The sequence below is a fragment of the Phocoena sinus genome, chromosome 5 (assembly GCF_008692025.1).
Source record: "Phocoena sinus isolate mPhoSin1 chromosome 5, mPhoSin1.pri, whole genome shotgun sequence".
Taxonomy (NCBI): Eukaryota; Metazoa; Chordata; class Mammalia; order Artiodactyla; family Phocoenidae; genus Phocoena; species Phocoena sinus.
The window spans coordinates 67,949,687-67,971,161 of record NC_045767.1 but is presented as its reverse complement, the minus strand read 5'-3'; the positions used below and the strand labels follow the sequence as shown (position 1 = coordinate 67,971,161).

Below are 21,475 nucleotides of genomic sequence, written 5' to 3'. Positions count from 1 at the left end.
CCTCTCTAATTCCAAAGGAATATATTCACTGAGCTCCTTGGGAAAGGAACTTTCTCCCACTCTCTCAACACTTTTCTGTTTGTACTAGATGAAAAAGAGACACAACCAATTGACGTGGGCCCTTAGATTCACAATTTTCTGAAGAAGGGCTTGCAGGAATGGGCATGTGCTGCGTGTGAGAGGACTGGAGGGAACCAGAGCAATGGGTTCCTGCATGTGTCTGGACCTGTTACCACTCACCCCAACGTATGGCCAGTTTTCCATGAAAGAGAAAAAAGGCATGTCGACTGAAAAAAATGCACAACCCGAAAGCTGAGAATCATGTTTTATTCGGTGGACTTGCTGAGGACATAAGCCTGGAAGACAGCCTCTCAGCTTGCTCTGAGGGACTGCTCCTAAGAAGTATGAGAGGAGCCAGGATATATATAGGAGTTTTTGCAACAAAAAGCAGGTAGTCGGAACATCAGAAGATTACTGCTAAAGAAAACCAGACATCTCAAGTTAATGAATTAGCGCTTTTCTATATATAGGAAGATGCAAGAGTCTGGCCTCATTGAAATCAATCCTTTGATATGATATATCTGGCCTTGATATCAAAGGCAAGTATCCTGTTTTTCTCCATCCTGAATCCCCTCAAGGTGCACAGTCGTGGGCGGCTACAGTGGCTGATGGCTTGATGACTGCAATATCGTTTGTTTACTGATATGGCAGGTGACATTTCCACATGCAAAACAAATAAATCACATTGGATTGTATAGTTAGGATAAATGATATTTTCAAAATTCCCTGCAACATGCAAAAACCACTCACATTTATTAAAAATCATTCTCCCCACTCCAGGGTTGAAAGATTCTTTCATTTAGCAGGTACCTTTTTTTTAGCACTTTGAGAAACTATGTTCAGCTGGTATTGAGCTCAAATCAATACCTCACTTACTGTGAAGTTCCAAGCTGCAGGATCATCACATAAAACACAATAGGGTCCTTCTAGTAATGCTGATAACCCAATCTTGTTGAATGTGCACAAGTGGAAACTACAGAACACTGAATTTCATCAAATGTAAGATGCTATCAGCATGCAGGTTTTATAAATTTAAGTTTTAGCAAAGTAAATAAAGACAAATTGATCACATAATTTGATGACTAATTTTTATTGAATATGTGACTGTTTGGAATCATATAAATATTATAAATGACATGGTCTAATGTAATGAATTCTGTCTAATGAGAAGTTTTAAAAAAACCTATCCTAAAAAGTTAGAAGAATGAAAAATACTGGCATAGAATCTCCTCAGAAATCTCAAATGGAATTATCTGATGGATCTGGAATACCATTAGAGAAATTTCTATTCACTTCTTTGAAGATCTTTAGGGAGAAGTTTAGATGTCTTGGTATAATGGAACAGGAGCCTTCTACGAAGACACTGAAAGAAGAAATATCAATAACAACGTGGCCCAAGAATATCACCTTTACCCTGAGTTGCTACTTTTAATATTTTCATTTACAACTTATTTCAAAAGTTGGTCTAATATTTTTTACTGCATGAACAAACTTTCATCAAAACGGCCTTTCGGGCTTCCCTGGTGGCGCAGTGGTTGAGAGTCCGCCTGCCGATGCAGGGGACGCAGGTTCGTGCCCCGGTCCGGGAGGATCCCGCATGCCGCAGAGCGGCTGAGCCCGTGAGCCATGGCCGCTGAGCCTGCGTGTCCGGAGCCTGTGCTCCGCAACGGGAGAGGCCACAGCAGTGAGAGGCCCACATACCGCAAAAAAAAAAAAAAAAAAAAAAACGGCCTTTCTACGGAATACATTTCTCTTCAGTTTGCAAAGACGATATTCTATTCTTAAGCAAGCAATTCTGGTTTTATATTTGTAGCACCATTAAATAGAACTGGAGTGGTAACTTTTTTTGTACGTTTTTGTTGTAAATTTTACTACTTCAAACTTTTTTTGTGGCCGCCAAAGGGAAAAGAATAAGAAACAAAAATCAACGTTTGTATTTAAACTTGGAAGTATGATGAGAAGATACGGTGTGTGTATGTGTGCGTGTGTGTTGTTCTTTTGTTTTGCCTACTTTCTAGAATGTAAGCTTATGATACATATACTTACAGATAGCTCCTTCTCCTCCTATTACAGAGACTAACAATCCCTTTCTCTCAATAAACACAGAAGCTATCATTTATTGAGTAGTTATTATGTGCTCAGTGCCATACTAAGCTCTTTAGACTCATATAAGAACTCTATGACAAAGTCATATTAAAATGGTGAAAACCTTTACAATATTCATTTAAGAAGTATTTATTGAACAACTACCGTGAGACATTATTCTGGGCTTTGATGATATCAGAGTAAACAAAAAAAAACACAAAGCCACTGTTCTCAACAAACTAACAAAAATAGAGAGAAAAAGCATCCATAGATGAAAGAGTATCTTTAAAGTATGACAATTTGATTGAAAACAAATCAGCAGTTACAATGGAAGACAGAAAATTCTGAGAAAATGTATTCAAAAAATACATTCGAAAATCAATCTAGAAATGTATGTCCAACAAAATTATCATCCAATAATGCGGGCAAAACATGTAAATCATTAGATGAAAACAAACTGTTTCTTCTATTAATAGATTCTAAATAAAAGCACTTAAAATATACTTCTAGAAGAGGACAAATTAGCCATAAAGGGAGGTCAGAAAAGCATACAAGAAGGATGAACAAAGCAGATTCCACAAAATACCAATAACAATGGTGCTGGTCATATTATTATTTGTGTATGGATATGACCTTACACACCTTAAAAATAATATCTACAAACATACGTCAATATTTTACTATTATTATGTTATATATTATATATATATTATGTATATATTATTATGAGGAAATTTTCCTCTCAAAAATTAACCTGAAAAAATTTAAAAAATTAACCTGAATGTAGAACCATTTATATGAAGAGAAAATAAATTTCCATTTTCTTTTAAGCATAATTATGAATAATGGCTTCTTCTAGGCTCTGCTGTTTTAATCAATTGTGATTTTTATTACCTTTTTTTAATGCTCAAATTGTCACAAATTAGCCAGTGGGAACTCTTTTTTTTTTTTTTTTTTGCGGTACGCGGTCCTCTCACTGCTGTGGCCTCTCCCGTTGCAGAGCACAGGCTCCGGACGCGCAGGCTCAGCGACCATGGCTCACAGGCCCAGCCGCTTCGCGGCATGTGGGACCCTCCTGGACCGGGGCACGAACCCGTGCCCCCTGCATCAGCAGGCGGACTCTCAACCACTGCGCCACCAAGGAAGCCCAGTGGGAACTCTTTTTAAGCTAGCTTCTGAGTCCTGTCAACACCACATCAGAACATTTCAAAGCACACTTGCCTGATGGAAACAAATATTTCTAGCCTAATCTTGAAAACTCTCTTCCCCAAGGCATAGAATTAGCTCCTCCTAGAAGCACTGATATTTTTAGTTGATTTTTACCATTTCTCTATGATATCCCTACTTGAAATTTTAACTCCTCACAAAACTGTAACTAAACCTCCTTACTTTTATAATGTGATGAACTAAATAATCTTTACCATTTTTATTAAAATTTATATAATCACTTGATTTTTTAAACTCTGTCAATAAAAACTGTCTAAAAGACAGTGCTAACATTTTGAGTGATTTTCAATATTTTTATTCTGCTATGATTTTATGTACTCAAACCCCATTTCAGCCCAATATTTCTAATTATTTCCAGGAAGTTTCATAACTTTTCTAATTTTTATAGAGCAGTGTATTTCTAAAGCTGTCATTGTCTTTAGTAAGTTGTAATTACTTTTAATATGAGACAAAAATTTTAAATCAACTACTTAACAAATGCCAAGATATATGCTTTATCCATCCATACACGAGACAAAAAATGAAAATCTTTGGTTGTTCACTATTTTAATTAAAATAAGAAAAGCATTATATCTGTAAACAATAAGAAAAATTAAAAATTGAAAAAATTTCAGTTTTCACTTGGAGAGAAACTGAGATTCTGGTGCATGCTGAAAGACATAATTCATCATGGAAATTCAATATCTAAGCCCTCACAGAAAAAGCATCTTCAGATCTCTTTGATGATACTTATGTGGGCAAATGGTACCCTCTGGTGCAAGACTGATTGAAACTGACACTTTCAACTTCATGCTCAAATTGGAAAAAGGTCCCCTAAGGATAGAGGAGCAATACTCAATTAAAGATGTCTGATTGTTAGAGAAAATGATACTGATTACCTTGCCTCTGAACCTTAAATTAATTATGCAAGATAATTCTCTACAATTTAAGACTGCCTCTATTATGTGATTTATTAGGACTACCTTGAACCTCTCTGGCCACTTAACATATGGCTTTTCAAAAGTAATTGAGAATATTCCATTGTATCTAGATGGGTGGGATGGGGGAAGATGGGAGGGAGGTCAAAGAGGGAGGGGATATAGGTATACATATAGCTGATTCACTTCATTGTACAGCAGAAATTAACACAACATTGTAAAGCAATTTTACTCCAATTAAAAAAAATGTAAAAAGAAAAAGTAATTGAGAAATGTGTTTCTTTTTCTAGCTGGAATTTATTTAAAAGTTTTGGACAATAACTTGAGATATATCATCTAGAGACATTAATATTTATAATCTAGGTTTAGCTTTGCCAAAACAAAGCTGCAATTAGAATCCAAGTTTTCACCAAATCATTCAGATTTTTACAGTTTAAAAACCCAAAGTAATTTTTGCTGAATCTGAGATGATAAATAATTTGTCCCAAACCATTGCCTTAAGGTCATATAGTAAGTACAATGGGAAAGCAAAGTGAAGAGATTGAATCTATATTAAAAGGTGGGCTTTCCTAAGGTTGTTTCTATGCTAGTATCATCAGTCAATACATAATTAAATATTTTGATAGAGTACAAAATGTGATTTTTTTTTTCCTGAGACAAAACAGAAATACCAAATAGGTTGTGTTGCATGCACCAATTCCAATTATCTGATACTGAGTAACTCCAGGACCGTGTTGAGGATTCTGAGAAAGAATCTGTAGCTCAGAGTCCAATATTAGCCAGGAGTGGAGGACTGGATACATATTTTTGGCCATCCTGACTCCAAAAGAACTGAAAAGAATTCCTTAGGACATTACCTCTACCTTTCAAAATATTAACGAATATTCTTTTCTACTTTGAATTAAGACATCTAACACATTTTGATTTCTATAAATACCTCTGAAACTAAATTTTTATTATCCAACCACATGTAATTTAATTTAATAGGAAAAAAAATTTCACTGAGTGCCCACCAAAAGCCCTTATGCCTGGAACTGGGAATAAAACAGTGTACAAAATAGACACAATTTTGCCCTCTCTGGGCTCTCAAATTAACAGGAAGGTAATAATTTTGATAATAATTGTCTATATAGGTAAAAATCCTCAACAAAATATTAGCAAACCAAATCCAACAATATATATAGAGGATCATACACCATGATCAAGTTGGATTCATTCCAGGGTCATAAGGATGATTTAGCATACACAAATCAATCAGTGTGATACAACACAAGGAAAGATAAAAACCACATAATCATCTCAGTAGATGCAGAAAAAGCATTTGACAAAATTCAACATCCATTCAGAATAAAAAGTCTCATCAGAGGGAACATATCTCAACATAATAAAGGCCATTTATGACGAACCCACAGCCAACATAATACCCAATGGTGAAAAGCTGAAAGCCTTCCCACTAAATTCAGGAGCAAGACAAGGACGCCCACTCTCATCACTTCTATATAACACAGTATTAGAAGTCCTAGCCACAGCAATCAGATAAGAAAAAGAAATAAAAGTATCCAAATTGGAAAAGAAGAGGTAAAACCATCACTACTTGAAGATGACATGATACTCTATATAGAGAACCCTAAGTCTCCACACAAAAACTATTAGAATTAATAAATGCTTTCAGCAAGGTAGGAGGATACAAGATTAAGATACAGAAATCCATTGCATTTCTACACACTAATAATGAAATATCAGAGACAGTAAAAAAAAAAAAAATCCCATTTAAAATCATATAAAAAATATACCTAGGAATAAACTTAACCAAGGAGGTGAAAGATCTATATGCTGAAAACTATAAAACATTGATAAGGAAATTGAAGATGATTCAAAGAAATGGAAAGATATCCCATGTCCTTGGACTGACAGTCAATTAATCTATGATAAAAGAGGCAAGAATATATAATGGAGAAAAGACAGTCTCTTCAATAAGTGGTGTTGGGAAAGCTGGACAGCTACATATAAAACAATGAAATTAGAACATCCCCTTACACCATATACAAAAATAAACTCAAAATGGTTTAAAGACCTAGATGTAAGACATGACACCATAAAGCTCCTAGAAGAGAACATAGGTAAACCATTCTTTGACATAAATCATAGCAATATTATCTTAGATCAGTCTCCCAAAGCAAAAGAAGTAAAAGCAAAAATAAACAAATGAGACCTAATCAAATTTAAAAGCTTTTGCACAGCAAAGGAAACCATCAACAAAACAAAAAGACAACCTATGAAATGGGAGAAAATATTTGCAAATGATGCAACTGACAAGTGGTTAATATCCAAAATATACAAATAGCTCATACAACTCAATATTTAAAAAACAGACAACCCAATTAAAAAATGGGCAGAAGACCTAAATAGACATTTTTCCAAAGAAGACATACAGATGGCCAACTGGAACATGAAAAGATGCTCAGCATTGCTAATTATTGGAGAAATGTGAATCAAAACCACAATGAGATATCACCTCACACAGGTAAGAATGGCTATCATCATAAAGTGTACAAATAATAAATGCTGGAGAGGATGTGGAGAAAAGGGAACCCTTGTACACCGTTGGTGGGAATGTAAATTGGTGCAGACACTATGCAAAAACAGTATGAAGGTTCCTTAGAAAACGAAAAATAGAACTAACATATGATCCAGCAATTCCACTCCTGTATATATACCTGGAAAAAAAAAGAAAATATTAATTTGAAAAGATACATGCACCCCCAACATTCATAGCAGCACTATTTACAATAGCCAAGACAAGGAAGCAACCCAAGTGCCCATCAACAGACGATTGGATAAAGAAGATGTGGCTTAGATCTACAATGGAATATTACTCAGCCAAAAAAAGAATTAAATACTGCCATCTGTAGCAACATGGTTGGACCTAGAGAATATTATGATTAGTGAAATAAATCAGACAAAGACAAATACTATATGCTACCACTTATATGTGGAATCTAAAAAATAATACAAATGAACCAATATACAGAACAGAAAAAGACTCACAGACAGAAAACAAACTTATGGTTACCAAGGGTGAAAGGGAAGGGGGAGAGACAAATTGGAGTACAGGATTAACAGATAAAAACTACTATACTTAAAATAGAGAAGCAACAATTCCCTATAGCACAGGGAATTATACCCAATATTTTGTAATAATCTAAAATAGACTATAATCTTCAAAAAATATCCACGAATCACTGTGCTGTACACCTGAAACTAACACAAGACTGTAATTCAATTATACTTCAATAAAAAATAAAAAAAGAATAATCTAAATGAATGGTTGTATCATGCTTTGCAATGTATTTTTAAACATTAACCTTCCTTGAATCCTTTGGAAAAGTCAATTCGTTCATGATGTACTTTTTCAACACATTGTGAGATTTGGTTTGCTAATATTTTGTTCAGGAATTTTGCATCTATTTTCACAAGGAAGAATGACTTTTAATCATCCATTATCAATAAAATCCTTATTTGATTTTGGCATCATGATAATTTAGCCTCATTAAGTTATTTGTAAGATGTCACCTGTTTTATTTTGTTCTATTTTCTGGAAGGATTATATGGTTTTGGAATTAATTGTTTCTTGATGATGTGTCATAACTTGCCTTTTAATTGATCTAGATCTGTTGTTTGTTCTGTTTGGGTTTTCATTTTGGCTTTTTATATAGAAGAGGGAAAGATTTTTAAACACTGATCTAGTTTCTTTAAAGGTTACAGGTCTACTAAGATTTTCTTTTATTTCTACTTGATTCAGTATTGCTAAGTAATTTTCTGTGTGAAATTGTCCATTACAATGTAAATTTTTTACATAAGACTGTATGTACACTGTTCATGTATGTGCAATTTTATTTTGTATGTTAGATGTTTTTTCTCTCCCTGTCCCTTGATAAATTTCACCAGGGTATATCAATTAACACTGAATTACCTTTTTTTTAACAATTAAAATCAATTTGGCCAATTATTTTGGCTTCATACCAAAAGGCATAAAATTGCCAAGAAGTGGTAAGCCTTTTCTTGGTAATCCATTCTTTTAATATTAAGCTTCTCTGTTATTAAAGTATATTTGTAATTATTCTATGTTCAGCACCCATGAAAAGCACCCATTCTTTCATTTTGATGAAATAAATTTTCATCTCTTTTTCACTGCCAATAATAAATGATGTTTCCTTTCTAGAGCCTTTCTTCTTAAATCTTTACTCACAAGTCCTATATTTCTCTTTGATTCATTCCTTTGAACTCTGTCTAGGGTCTCTCCGTATCTTTTAAATTTTGAAACAGAGAACTTAATATTAAACTCTAGAACTACCTGACCAATGGTATATAAAATAAAAAAATGATCTTAGGAACCCAAACACTCAATATGTTGTCTTCGTTAATACTGCTTGAGAAGCCTTGAATAAGGGGATTATGCAAAGTGGGAGAGTGGAGGCCTCCTGCAGAGAGGAAATCTTGACCACAGACACACTTCCTCATCACCTCTTTTATTAAGACCTCAGAGACTGTGCCCTCTGTTTTCTTGTGTGCTACCATGTACTTCTTCCAAGTAGAGTTTTCCATGACCCTAAATAACTCAGAGCTTTCTCACAGTTTTTGCAGGTTTCCTAGGGGTTTGCATTGCAAAAACAAGGAAACTGACTAAGATAACCTTAACTAATCATAAGGATTTTATATTTTCAATAAGTCACTGAGCAAAATGACACCAACACCTCTAAGACCTGGGAAGAAAACTATGCCTCCAACCCTTTGGCTCTCTCTCTTCATTTGGCTCTCTCTCTTTGGTTCTGGAGAGAACATGAAATAAATATATTTTATCTCAGCAGGCATGAGATAAATATATTTTGTTTCTAGGACTGGTGATTCTGATGATAAAAGTTAATTATATCTTAATTACCCACTTATCCCTTTGCGGGGGCGGGGGCAATAGAGGAGACCATAGTTCTTTGCACAGAGAAATCTCTCAATAAACATCTGTTGAATGAATGAACTAATGACAAACAAGTTAAAGATGGCATTGGATCCTTGGAATCACAAGGTCCAAGTAAGTTTCCTCTACATTTTAAGAAATACAGTTTTATCCGTTTCTGTATTTGCTTCTAATTTATGAAAGTAAATTATAATGATCTTAGTCATCATTCTCAGAAAAGGGATGACTATTTTTCTGTCAAGAATAATTAGCTCAAAAAAAATTAAAGTTCACAGAGGCAACCTAAGATATTAGGAAAGTAGCTGTTTTTTTTAAAAAGAAATTTACAAACCATGGCAATACAAATCCTTTTTGGAATAAGGCAGCATTATAAATCTATAAATTAAAATATTTTACTCATCCATTTTTAATTATAATAGGAAACAGAAAAAATACATTCAGTCAATATACGTATAATCTTTGTCTAGGTTAGGAATACAATGAAAGGGATATAGGTGGAAATATAGATGAAAGCAACAGAGATCAAGAAGGTGGAGGGAGAGGGAAAACGGAGGAAAAAGATAGAAACATAGAAAGCAGCAAGAATTGAAAGAGAGAAGTGTTCCCTATTAAAAGCTTTTTAAACAATTACTGCTATAGGCTGTTAAAGTTGGGCTATGGTGTTCCCCCAATAGGATTAAACAGTAATGTCAAATTTTGAATTTTCCTAAAGAGTCAAAGGACAATAAGCTATGAGCTGGAAGTTTCCCATAATTTAAAGACTGCAATAAAAATTTAATATTCATTTAGGGAGGGAAATATGTATTTCCTACTCTATCAGTTATAAATAAGTTTAGCTGCAAGTGAAGAAACCATGATTAAGAGTAGCTTAGGGCTTCCCTGGTGGCGCAGTGGTTGAGAGTCCACCTGCCGATTCAGGGGACACGGGTTCGTGCCCCGGTCCGGGAAGATCCCATATGCCGCGGGGCGGCTGGGCCCGTGAGCCATGGCCACTGAGCCTGCACGTCCGGAGCCTGTGCTCCGCGGCGGGAGAGGCCACAACAGTGAGAGACCCGCGTATCGCAAAAAAAAAAAAAAAGTTTCTTTTTTTCCTCACAGAACAAGAAGTTCAGGGCAAGGCAGTAGCTGGTGCTCACTGACTGCTCAGTGACGTTACTGAGGATTCAGGAACTTTTTTCTCTTTGTTCCAGTGCCCTGGCCACAATAAAAGACCTTCCTCTCAACACTGTGGCCTCCAGATCTTTAGATAGCTCCTGAACCAGCAGGCCTGATGTCAAGGAAAGAAGAGTGCGACTGGAGAAAAATAATAAAGAACAAGACCAAAGGGGCCTTCCTGCGTGCCTGTCCCTCCTTATCAGAGAAGCCATGGCATCTGGGACACCTCGCTCAGCCCGCTTGTGCTTACATCTCATAGGCCAGTACCACGTTCCCTAGGGAGAAGGGCTTGTGTATGGGGATGGCGTGGTAAACCACCATGTTCACCACAGTCACATTTTCAAGGGATCTATTTACTTTGCCTGGGGTCACACTTTAATGAAGAGGACAACAGCTATTTTTCCCTTGGCAGTCATATTCCAGTGGTCTGGCAGCAAGCAGAAGAAAGATTTTCCTATACAAGAAATTTTGTTCAGGAGCAAATATATTTAGTCTTGCTATTGTACTCAATCATTCAAAGATACATTCCAATTTACATGAGGTGGATATCGTAATCGAATGCAGAGCAGGCCCTTGAAATTCCAAAATGCAAGCACAACACACGAAAATTTTCCAATTCTGCCAGGTCCTTACAGTTTAAAATGTAAAATACTAAGCTGTTTGCTGCAAGCAAACTTGACTCTTCATAAATTTAATTTGTCATCTAAGCCTCGCAACAGAAATATTTGCCCCTGTGTATACTCAGTGAATACAACTGAAGATGAATATCCTCATTTTCTCTTATGAAGACTCAGGAAAACACAGGTTTGTTAGGCAAATTATGCACTCTTTCCAGGCTCTCTGGACAATAAATATAATTCAAATTTAGTATCCCTGATGATTAGCATATACACACACACATATATATATATTAGTGTATATATATTTTTTATATATATAAACTATATATATTATCATATATATAAACTAGTATACATATGATTAGTATATATATTTGTATATATAAATATATAAGTGTATATATATATATATATATATACTAATACATTATGATGATTAGTATAGTCTTTCTTTTTTTAACATCTTTATTGGATTATAATTGCTTTACAATGGTGTGTTAGTTTCTGCTTTATAACAAAGTGAATCAGTTATACATATACATATGTTCCCATATCTCTTCCCTCTTGTGTCTCCCTCCCTCCCACCCTCCCTATCCCACCCCTCTAGGTGGTCACAAAGCACTGAGCTGATCTCCCTGTGCTATGCGGCTGCTTCCCACTAGCTATCTATTTTACATTTGGTAGTGTATACATGTCCATGCCACTCTCTCACTTTGTCACAGCTTACCCTTCCCCTTCCCCATATCCTCAAGCCCATGCGCTAGTAGGTCTGTGTCTTTATTCCTGTCTTACCCCTAGGTACTTCATGGCTTTTTTTTTTTTTTCTTAGATTCCATATATATGTGTTAGCATACGGTATTTGTTTTTCTCTTTCTGACTTACTTCACTCTGTATGATAGACTCTAGGTCCATCCACCTCACTACAAATAACTCAATTTCGGTTCTTTTTATGGCTGAGTAATATTCCATTGTATGTATGTGCCACATCTTCCTTATCCATTCATCTGTTGATGGACACTTAGGTTGCTTCCATGTCCTGGCTATTGTAAATAGAGCTGCAATGAACATTTGGTACATGACTCTTTTTTTTGGGGGGGGGGTACGCGGGCCTCTCACTGTTGTGGCCTCTCCTGTTGCAGAGCACAGGCTCCGGACGCACAGGCTCAGCGGCCATGGCTCACGGGCTCAGCCACTGTGCGGCATGTGGGATCTTCCCAGACCGGGGCACAAACCCGTGTCCCCTGCATCGGCAGGCAGATGCTCAACCACTGTGCCACCAGGGAAGCCCTGCATGATTCTTTTTGAATTATGGTTTTCTCAGAGTATATGCCCAGTAGTGGGACTGCTGGGTCATATGGTAGTTCTATTTGTAGTTTTTTAAGGAACCTCCATACTGTTCTCCATAGTGGCTGTATCAATTTACATTCCCACCAACAGTGCAAGAGTGTTCCCTTTTCTCCACACCTTCTCCAGCATTTATTGTTTCTAGATTTTTTGATGATGGCCATTCTGACTGGTGTGAGATGATATCTCATTGTAGTTTTGATTTGCATTTCTCTAATGATTAATGATGTTGAGCATTCTTTCACGTGCTGGTTGGCAATCTGTATACCTTCTTTGGAGAAATGTCTATTTAGGTCTTCTGCCCATTTTTGGATTGGGTTGTTTGTTTTTTTGTTATTGAGCTGCATGACCTGCTTGTAAATTTTGGAGATTAATCCTTTGTCAGTTGCTTCATTTGCAAATATCTTCTCCCATTCTGAGGGTTGTCTTTTGGTCTTGTTTATGGTTTCCTTTGCTGTGCAAAAGCTTTGCAGTTTCATTAGGTCCCACTTGTTTATTTTTGTTTTTATTTCCATTTCTCTAGGAGGTGGGTCAAAAAGGATCTTGCTTTATGTCATAGAGTGTTCTGCCTATGTTTTCTTCTAAGAGTTTTATAGTGTCTGGTCTTACATTTAGGTCTCTAATCCATTTTGAGTTTATTTTTGTGTATGCTGTTAGGGAGTGTTCTAATTTCATTCTTTAACATACAGCTGTCCAGTTTTCCCAGCACCACTTATTGAAGAGGCTGTCTTTTCTCCACTGTATATTCTATTACTATATATAAAAATATATAATATTAGTTTATATACACTAAACTATATAAACTAATATATATGATGATTTATATATATAAATAAATGAGTATACTAGTTTATAAGCGCTATAAATAAGTATATATGGATATAAAGTAGTATATATAAACTAGTATATACATTAGTATATATAGTTATATATATAAACTGTCATAGATAAAGGTTTCTGGGAGATAGTTTCATAAATTCATAGCACAGTATGTGTTTTAGTAGCATTTATCATGTATTTTAATAATTACATATAGAGAGTATATATAGTATTCATGTATTCTCAGGGGGTGTAAAATATTAGACTATAAGGATATCTACCAAATTTACCAAGCTCTTAACAGTAGTGCTCTTTTCTGGATGGTGGGATAAAGGTATTTTGTGTTTGGGGCACGTGCACGCATGCAAACTGGCACTTTACCATGGCTATATGATTATTATTAACAAAATTCTTATTACGTTATATTAGAAATGTTTGCATGTCAGTCTCTCCCATTAGCTGTAATCTCTATAAGGATTCAAGGGTCTTGTCACTTATTTCTATATCCATACTTTCTAGAATAGTACCTGGAAATTAGTAGGTGCTTGTTATCCTCAGAATAAATTAATGAAAGAATGAGTTTGATTTTGGACTTTCTCATTCAGGTCAGTGTCCGTCCATTCGTTCAAGTACTCTAACCAGGATTTGATGATCCACGTTCCTGTGATTGTGCTAATATGTTAGAGGTGCTTCCAACTAAAAATTGTCACTCGCCATCTGGTTCTACAAGCGTGAAGTCACTAGCCACTGTAGTCGCTGACCTTCAACATACCCTGAAAGGAGTTCAAGGGGAAGATCAGGAATGAGGCTCTCCGTGCTCTGGGAAAAAGTGGCAGAACAGGCCGTCAGATAGATATTTTCAGGAGAAGATTTTATGAGCCCAATTTCTTGCATCTTCTCATACCTAGAAAAGCACTAAAATCATTAATGGAGACATCTGGCTCCTCATGACTAGCAGCAACCTTTTGCCAAAATGTGTGCCTGACCGCATGTATCCACCTTCACTAAAATCACATATATACTGACCTTCCCCACACCTCTTCGGAGCAGCTCCTCGGAGCTATCTGAATGGCTGTCTCTGGGCTATAGTCCTCATTTGACCCCAAAGAAAACTTAACTCACAACTGTCATGTTGTGCTTTTTTTTTTTTTAAGTGCTAACATTTTTAAAAGAAAACAAATAATGAATCACTTAATATCCTTCAGATGCCCCTGAGAATAACATGACTTCACATTCCTAACCTTGTCTTAGGTCCCATGATCATATAGAAGTTGATACCAAATGCTGACCCATCACTATTGAGAATCCCATCTAAAACTGCCTTCAAGTACTGTTGCCAGATGCCAATATTGACCTGGACCACTCACTATTTTATTTTCTTATTCAGAAAAAAAGCAGCATTTTTATCAACATTTCTTAAAATTACTTGGAAGTAAAAGAACTACTTTAAAACATAAAATGGTCAGGTCTAAGATTTGATTTGATTTACAAGCTAATAAATTAGTCTGTTGTTCTTTCCTGGATGCTGGTAGAAGAGACAAAACTCCTGAGTCAGAGAAAAAGGGTTTTGTTACTCATGGCGCAGCAAACAGCTGGAGCATCAGTACATTTACAATGGTTCTTCTTGCCCCCAGATCTCACAAGGAGATGGGGAGGAGGCCAGATGGATGCTATACATGCAGAGTATGTGCATCCCAGCTGAGAAACGATGAGATTGGGGAATCCACCACATTTATACAAAGGAGTGAACTAGCTTACTCTTCGTGTGGGTGTAGAAGGAGATATCACCTCATCTCTCAAGATTACCAACTGCATAAACAGTCCTGAAAAATGGCCCCAGTAAACAGCAGTTAGGGCCTTACGACCTTCGCACACTCAGCAAGACATAAAGGACAGCCAAGTAGCCTACAAAGGACTCTCTCTCCCACAAAACTATTATTATATGAGCACAAATAAATCATCGACCAAAATTTGCAAATTTTTATTTATTCTGCAGAGCACACAGAGCAAGCCTATTTTGATGTAGTTCAATGCTTGGGCTCCGCTTGGCTTTTATCCCCACCTACTATGACTAGAGCAAAGAGGTGGTGAACGAAATACAAGAAATGAGGCTGCGGCAGAAGTCAGGGTCAGAGGATGAAGGGTTTTATATACCATGATAAAGACATTGGACTTATCCAAAGAAAACAGGAGCTATTTGAGGGTTCAAAGTGAGAGAGCTTCGATTTGCATTTTATATAAATGGCATGGAACAGGCAAATATAGAGGCAGGAAGGCTAATTTGGAGGCAGTTGAATGATTGCGGCCTGACCCAAAAAGTAGGAGTTAGGATACAGATAAGAATAGACTTGAGAAATGTTTAAAAGGTAGAATTGTCTCAATTTAGAGTTTAATTGTATACAAGAGGTGAGGAAGAAGAATTTAAGAAAATTGTCTGTTTCTGCCTTGAGCAACCATGTCACGGTGGCACTCTTCCCTAACATAGAAAGCACAGGGCATGCAGCAAATGAGACAGTGAAAGCATTTTGTTCTTTTGATACTATAGGGAGTCTGAGATGTACTGGGACATCTGAGATGTTCAACAGAAGTTGGATAGGCAGATCTGGTGCTTTGGAGATAAAGCTAGGCTTGTGCCATGGAACTAAATGGTAACTGAAGTCATGAAAGAGAACAAGATCGGGGCTTCCCTGGTGGCGCAGTGGTTGAGAGTCCGCCTGCCGATGCAGGGGACACGGGTTCGTGCCCCGGTCTGGGAGGATCCCACATGCCGCGGAGCGGCTGGGCCCGTGAGCCATGGCCGCTGGGCCTGCGCGTCCGGAGCCTGTCCTCCGCAACGGGAGAGGCCACAGCAGTGAGAGGCCCGCGTAACGCATAAAAAAAAAAAAAAAAAAAAAAAAAAAAGAGAGAGAACAAGATCATGTCAGAGTAGATGAAGAACAAGAAGGAAAAAAAAAAAGGTTCAGCTGAGAACCCTTGAAGCACAACCACTCAAAGAGAGTCAAGAGACTTAGAATTAAAAAAAGAATTAAAAAAAAAAAAAGACTTAGAATTACAACCAAAAGAAGAAAATCAAGAATGCAGGATACCATGGGAGCTAAAAGAATATTTCAAGAAAAGAGACATCATCGTCAAGTGCTATGGTGAACTCAAATAACTTCAGAACTTAAAGTGTTTATTCGATTGAATAAGGAGGCCTTTATTTACATTGATATGAGCAGTTTCATTAGAATCGGAGGAAGAAATCATGTCAATAGAAAGAGAAGTCGAAGTGAGTTGAAGAAATGACAAATGTGTGTGTACATAGGCAACTGTTTCAAGAAGTGTAAAGTATAAATGCAAACAGAGGAAACTTCCAGGGTTTGTTTTGTTTTTTAACGAAAGGAGAGATTTGAATATGCTTTAAATGAACATAGGAAAGAACCAATAGGTAAGGGCAGATTGAAGATGTGGGGATAAGACAGGAGAGATAGTCCAAAGAGATGCTAAAGTAGAATTTTCAAAAAGATAAAATCAGGACTCTCATGCAAATATAAAATGAACATGTATCAAAGATGGCCTTCACTAAACAAAGAGGTAACTCATAAGATATTAAGACCAAAAGTGATTTGAATAGCTGATTTATTTATAAGTAATTTAATATGGAAATGTAAGGATAAGATTGCTCAGTAAGTGCAAAATGATTAATATCCTGGAAAGCAAAAAACTGAAGCCTTTGGAGTTATCTTTTTACAGAAGAGAAAATGTGGACAGACCTTATTTATATCACTATAGGGCAAAATGCATAAGTTAACTATGCATGTAACTTCACTAAGTCATAATAAACTGTGAGCTGAACAAAGTACATTTCCTTAGATAATCCTTCGTGGACCTGTAAAACAATGACCCCATATGATGATAAAAGGACATTCTGTTCACCTTTTGGCGTTATTTACAAGTTCTGAACAATTTTTCTCAAGAGAGAGTAGTTGCTAAGGAAATAGGAAAGGAAGCTTATCTTCAAGGTCTTGGCAAGTATCAGAAACACTCAAAAAAAAAAAAGTGAGTGAAGTGAGTTAATGAACAATCCATTTATGAAATTATGGACAGAATCAAGGAAGAGAAACCAAAAATGGTGAAGGGACCCTGGGATCAGCAACAGTAGCTCCACTAGGTCTGATAACGAAGCAAATGGTTACCATGACCCTTTGAGACCTAAAGCTGTAGACGCCAACTGTGGACTTTGATAGAGGAACACATCCAGTGGCAATCCCTCAGCCTGAGGAAGATAATAAAGGAAAGAATATCCCTCATCATTTTCCTGCTCTCCAATCTCTGGTGGCTTTCATTGGCAAAATCCAATCTGATGCCAGAGGGCAAAGGAACCTTTATGTAGGTCCTATAGCTCACTCTCCTGGGACATAAAGCAATGACTGATTAATTGGTACTATACCAAAAGGAACCTCTTGATAGATTCTAATATTCATGGATGTAGTGTCTCATCACATTCTGATTACAAATTAATACATTCTTTTATTGCTTCTCAGGAAAGGAAACAGATGGCAAATGGTTATGATTGGAATGAATCCATTTGTAAGCTATGATGTCCAAGATTAGTTCAGGTCAATGTGAAATCAATAAACTTTGTATTCATATATATAATTTTTTCATAAATTAACCAAATTAGCAAAACTTTCTCAGTGTATCAAATGTTGTCATGAGTTCTGAGAAGAGGAAATATGGTAACCAGCAACATTCCATGACACTAACTACTGGGAGTATTCGTAAATACTGACTGGATTATGATACCTAATGAGTTAACAAAATGAATTTCCTTTATTATGTTACAATTTTAGATGTTACATCCTTTATAAGGCTTTTTATCAGAAATCCAGAATGATGTAAAAGAAAAGGCCAACGGTTATTTCAAAAAGATGTTGAAATGCAGGGTATATTCAAACAAACTGGATAGCACGATAGGGTGATTTGTTTTGTGCCAAAGTATAGTCACATGGCTGCATAAGGCACAAGTTTTGAGCTTCTGTAACTTGCTTCTAACACCACTTCCAGATCTCTTTGGCAATTATTATACACTGTTGTAACATATACAACAACAGTATCTTTCAACAGCAAGTACCTCCTCCTTGAACGCTTTCCATTTTCTATATATACGTAAGTCTTTCCTAGATAATTTCAACAGAGTTTCATTTCAACAACGAAGAATTTGTTGAAATATCATGGTAGGCAAAGAATTGTACTCTGAACCCACTGAGGCTATATCTGAGTCTCAATAAATGTCATTTTCATTTTCACCATGTATTTTATGGATGTGCATACATGTCCTCTCTTCTCTAACAGAATATAAATTCCTTATGTGTAAGTTCTCTCTTATCCACCACTATGTATCTTGTGGAAATAGAACATTATGGGCACTCATAAGCATTTGATAAATATTTGATGAGTAAGTGGATGGATGGCTAAATGAATACAAAAGAAAATTAAATGGTCTGTTAATTAACAAATATTTGAAGAACTCTCATCTATTTATCAACTGAAAGGGGGAAGTAGTATATGCTATTGTTAATTGTTTTACTAGGAATATCAGCTGCATCTATGTTGTATCTATGTTCTACTCCTCAATACCTATGTCATAAATCAATTAGAAACCTAAAATGAAGATTTCTTCAAATGTGGAAACATAAAGCATAAACTCTTAGTTTTGCTTTACAGATAAGGTCATAGAAAGATTAAGTGGTTTACAAAAGCTTTTATACAAATGCTAATAGCAGCATTATCCGTAATAGCTAAAAAGACAGAAAAGCTCAAATACTTACCAACTGCTAAATGGATGAATAAAATGTGGTATATCCACATAATGGAATATTATTTGGCAATAAAAATGAAGTACTGATACATGCTGTTCCAGGGATGAACCCTGAAAACATTACATTAAGTGAAATTTATATGAAATGTCCAGAATAGGCAAATCTATAGAGACAGAAAGTAGCTTTGTGGTTGCCAGGTTTGGGGGCAGAGTGAATAAACAGTGACTGCTAATGGGTATTAGGTTTCTTTGGGGATAATGAAATGTTCTCAAGTTAGATTGTGACAACTGTATAATTCTGTGAATATACTATAAAGCATTGAATTGTATACTTTAAATGAGTGAATGGTATGAAATGTAAATGATGTGGTTTTTTGTTTGTTTTTGCGGCACGCGGGCCTCTCACTGTTGTGGCCTCTCCCGTTGTGGAGAACAGGCCCCTGACGCGCAGGCTCAGCGGCCATGGCTCGTGGGCCCAGCCGCTCCACAGCATGTGGGATCTTCCCAGACCAGGGCACGAACCCGTGTCCCCTGCGTTGGCAGGCGGACTCTCAACCACTGCGCCACCAGGGAAACCCATAAATGATGTTTTAATAAACCTATTTTTAAAAAGTAAAAATTAAGTGTCTTGTTCAAAATTGCAGGAATAATTAGTGAAGTCAGAACTGTAATGCACACTTTCCCAACCAGTACAATTCTTTTTTCTTACCTTGCTGTTGTCTTGTGTGTAACACAGTTACTTTTTACTCCCTTATTTTCTGAAAATCTTCATTGCTTTTTTGCCATTTTTGTATTTTTATTTAGTTCTTTCTTTCCTCCCATTTCTTAACCTCCTCAAGAGCTCTCACACTGTCCTTCCCAGCTGTTAAATGACCTACATTTTAATGATCACGACTCAGTTTTATTTCTTATGGCTGCACATCAGGGTGACTTCTGATAATATTAATCTAATTCTTCCACAAAAGAGACATTTGGGACTAAGCATATGAAACTTGATGGGCAAGACTTTCGAGAAGAAGATGACTTTAGCAGGATGTGAGCCGCAGGTGGGAAACCACTGAACAAAAGAATGATTCTGTTGCTGGAATCTTATTACATTCATAGAAATGAGAGACTTGCAAAGGTAGTTTAATTTGATACTCTTACCCGGGAGATTGACTTACAGCTGGTGTGTGAGAAATGCCATTTTCCAGATGACTTCCTCTCCTGTTACAAAGTCTGGCTATGGCCCCTGCAAAGTGCTGGATCTGCTCCATGTTTGGGTGTTTGAGACACTTGTCTTTCCCCTCTGTGCTGGCTTTTTCCACTTGTCTTTTTTTAAGTGTTCTACTGTAGGAAGATTAATTCTTCTCCATTGAGTTCCATGTCTTTTTGAATATATGTGCAGCCATTGTGATAATTCCAACTGGGTCAGAGAGAAGGCATAAGGTAAATGGTAGTTTACACTATTAAAGAAAGCCACAAGGTAATACATTTTCTCTCTGCAGTACATGACTCGACAGATTCCTCAAATTTAAGAAATAAAAATGGACATTTCCTCGTCCATTATTTTCAATCTCTAGAAATGTCATTAAACGTGATTAACAGGTGGTTTTTTCTTTTTTTCCAAATGAAAATGTCCAATGTGAATCTTTCACTGGTTTAAATTGTAAATTACATTTTTTTCCCCATTTTTAAAAACATTCTCTGGTGGCTTTAAGCAGCTTTTATTCACTTACTGTCCATGGTTATTCATTTTCCATTAATCCTGAATTATTTGGGGGAATCGCTCAACTTTCTTGGGAAAAAATGTTAATATTGTTAAGTTCGTGTCTGTTAACCTAACACATAGCAGTAAATATATAGTACAACTTGTTATAGGTTGTGGAGGGAAGAGGAAAGAAAGGAGAAGACAGAAGATTGCTCTGGTTACAGACATAGTAGAAGTAACACCCCAAAGTGAAGCCTTTGTAACACTGTCATATTTCATAAAGTTAAAAGGGAAGGAGTAGGAAGCAGACAATGTTAGTTGCCTACCCATCTTCTCCCTTCTTTATTGCTAACAGAAGCCCACTGTGTTTGGGTTGACAGTGTGTCCAGCGCCAAGGACTGAATCACGGGTTAGTCTTACCAATAATTACTTTAATGTCTCCTTTTGATTCCTTCCTATTTGGGATAATAGTATGTCATAATGATGCTTAGAACTTCAGCAACCATCTTGCCACCATGATGCAATAAAGGAGGACAAAAATTAAATGTGCTTAATAACAGAAAGGGTCAAAGAAATTGGGTCTTTGATGACATCACTGCACTGATGAACTAGATGTCCTGCCTCCTCCAGACTCTTTGTAATATAAGAGAAGAAAAATGTCTCAAATGATTGTTGGGTGTTTATTAATTGCAGACCTACGCATCCAAACTGAAACAGTATCAGAGCATTTTCATACCATCAAGAACATATATGATGCTCAAGTTTATAAAGAAAGTTAAGCTTTTG

General features: G+C 36.4%; 1 protein-coding gene across 5 annotated transcripts in view; it reads right to left on the bottom strand.

Annotated features, from left to right (window-relative positions):
* GRXCR1 (glutaredoxin and cysteine rich domain containing 1) overlaps window positions 1-21,475 on the bottom strand; it is a 335,749-nt gene that overhangs the window by 242,006 nt on the left and 72,268 nt on the right. For 3 of the 5 annotated variants that reach the window (XR_004350085.1, XR_004350088.1, XR_004350086.1), the window contains exon 5: window positions 20,163-20,404. The exons of the other annotated variants lie outside the window; for them this stretch is intronic. The gene's annotated coding sequence lies outside the window, so the exon portion shown is untranslated. The remainder of the gene's footprint in view (window positions 1-20,162; window positions 20,405-21,475) is intronic. 5 annotated transcript variants of the gene reach the window in all.